Genomic DNA, 2722 nt, shown 5'->3' with positions numbered 1-2722 from the left:
TGATTTGTTTCACTATGGCAAACTGTTCTATAATGATTTACGATTCATCACTTGATAGGAAAATAAATATTCATGGAACTGTTCGAACCATTACTTTAAAATTCTGAATATACGTCCTGTTAAAGTAATAGTGTAACACGAATGGGCCGATCATACACCTTAAATCAACGGTTTCGAAACTGATTATTTTGCAAAAGAGTAATCAAGGGAACCAAGGTTATAGCGGTAATCACAAGAATGTAATCCAGGGACAAAGACCAGACACGGCAAACAGACATACACAACAAAGAACATGAAGTATATAAAATAGTACATACAAAGTAACAAAAGCAAATGAGTAACTCGGACTCCACTAAAAACTGGGAGCATGGAGCAGGTGCATCGGTAGGGTAAGCGTCCTCTGCTTTTATAGAAACACCCGCCGAGTTGAATGAAAATTCATCACCTTTGTCGTAAAGTTTGGTCAATAGTTTTCCTTTACCATCGATTTGTAAGTGTAGGTCAAGATATGAGGCTGACTTCACAATGTCTGTAGTATCCTTTATCTCAAGTTCTTTGGGGAGATTTTTTTTGTAAAAACAACGATGTATAATGCTTTTAAGTCGGGATTTTAACTGAGTATGGGGAATAGAAGTATACAGTGTTGAAAAATCATAGATTTTACTGCCATTATATTCAGATATTAGTCTTGAACTTATTGTGTCCAAAATATCTTTCGAATTTTTCAGGATCCACATTGAATTAATACCACTACGGGAGTAACAAGTATTGTGGTAGGACTGTAGACCCTCTTTGACAGTTGTAAGTAAAGAATAGTAGTTAAAAGTTTTGAAAGAGGTTTGGTGGTACATTTTGCAGATCCAGCTATGAAACTACTATTCGGACAAAGCTATATTTTTTCTAAAAACATTTTTTGCCGAGTTTGGAAAGCTAGACTTTGTTGACTTTTAAAATTGAAACAAATTTAAAAGTTGGAACAGCTTTGTATACCTGAGTCCTTGTGATGATAATAAAAGATTCTTGGTCTACACTTTCAAGCAGAATAAATTTCATATATGTTAGCAAAACGGTTTAAAATGATCAAATACCCATTTACAATGAACGAACTTATATACCGCGTTGTGGCAATTGAGTAAAAGTTAATGAGTTCAAATATGTGTAAAATATATTTACATATATGTACTTAAAAATCAAATGAGATATAGGAACGTTGATTCAAAGAAAAGGCAATATTTTTTTTTGATTTATTCAAAAATATGAGACAAAACGAAAAATTTCTTATGTAAAGCAAAAACAATAGATTCATTTGTAGCCAAGTGATATGTGAGCCTTACATTTATAAATTAGCTACTTCACTAAAATTGCAGTAAAGAATATTTGTCCGATATATAACTGCATGTATTATGGCCATCTATTTATTCAATTAAAACTGGTAGGGAACTATTTGTATATAATTAGAACAATTTGACCAATACTTCTGACCTTGTTGAGCTGGATAACTCCATAAAAATACCAGTTTTTTCTAGGACGAGTAACATGGAAGCATAAATTATGTGATCATTTAATTATATTCATTAATTCATGCAGTTTAAAAGCTGTAAGCAGGAGATTTTACCTACGAAGTAGGAATTTGTTTTATGCCTAGGTTAAGTTGTCACCAATGAGCATTGCTTGCAGTTCTTTTTACGATGGCTCACTTAGAAGTCAGAAAAGAAGGATATACCTCCGCAATACCTTAGCAATTGAGAAATAAAGGCACTATATGCTATATGTTGGAGAAGCTGGTGCATGTGTATTACTGCACATGAACATATTAATAATTAAAAAAATCAAAATAATTTAGTTTGTCACATATTATGGTACTACTTTTGTCGTCAAATTCGAAGAGACAGTCTTAAAATGAAGAATGTTTTTCATTATTGTCTTTGATTCCAAGTTTTTTTAAACATGTTTGTGTAATAAAGTTTGTTGAAAAGTAGAATCAACGCCATCAATAAAATTGCAAAACTAAACAAAAGAACAGAAATTGTTACAAAGGCGTTGGAATTTAAGTAAATTCATTCGGTCTAAGGCAATTAATTAAACATTAAAGGTAGGAAACATGATTATATTTTGCAATTTAAACTTGTGTTCAAATATATAGACACATCAGCGGCAACAAAATTACATTGCGTCGTGTAATTCATCTGTGTATACATGTAACAAGATTTTATCATTGTAATTTTGAATTAACAAAGAAACACAATCTAATCGGGGACCAGTTGATAATCACATTTCCATATGATTTGGTCGATGTATCAACTATTAAGACGACTAGATAATTGTACAATGCAACAAGTGATGAAAAGTGATATACGACTTGACCTTTTGCACGTAAAAAATCTTGGGACGTCACAGATAGTCGATCGTTAAAATTTCAACCATTGTGATACGAAATGCGAAGCTGTCAAACATTCCAGGGAACATATAGAAAAATATTGAAAACAAATTATAACTCAATTATATAATTATAACTGAAACTGGCTGATTACAATTTCAATAGCATAACACACTCACTGAAGCTCTTTTCTTAAGATGTTATAATCTAACTAATTGGGTCTGTATTCTATGATGTCTAACTTTAACTCATTCAAACACAAATTATTTCGATTTGCATGCAAACACTAAGGTTTATGTTCAGATGTATATACTATAAACTTTCAACCGATACCATTCCCTCATT

Source organism: Perna viridis, chromosome 4 (assembly GCF_037379345.1).
Source record: "Perna viridis isolate PV_CMFRI_1.1 ecotype Kerala chromosome 4, ASM3737934v1, whole genome shotgun sequence".
Classification (NCBI taxonomy): Eukaryota; Metazoa; Mollusca; class Bivalvia; order Mytilida; family Mytilidae; genus Perna; species Perna viridis.
Note: the sequence above shows the minus strand (reverse complement) of the source record.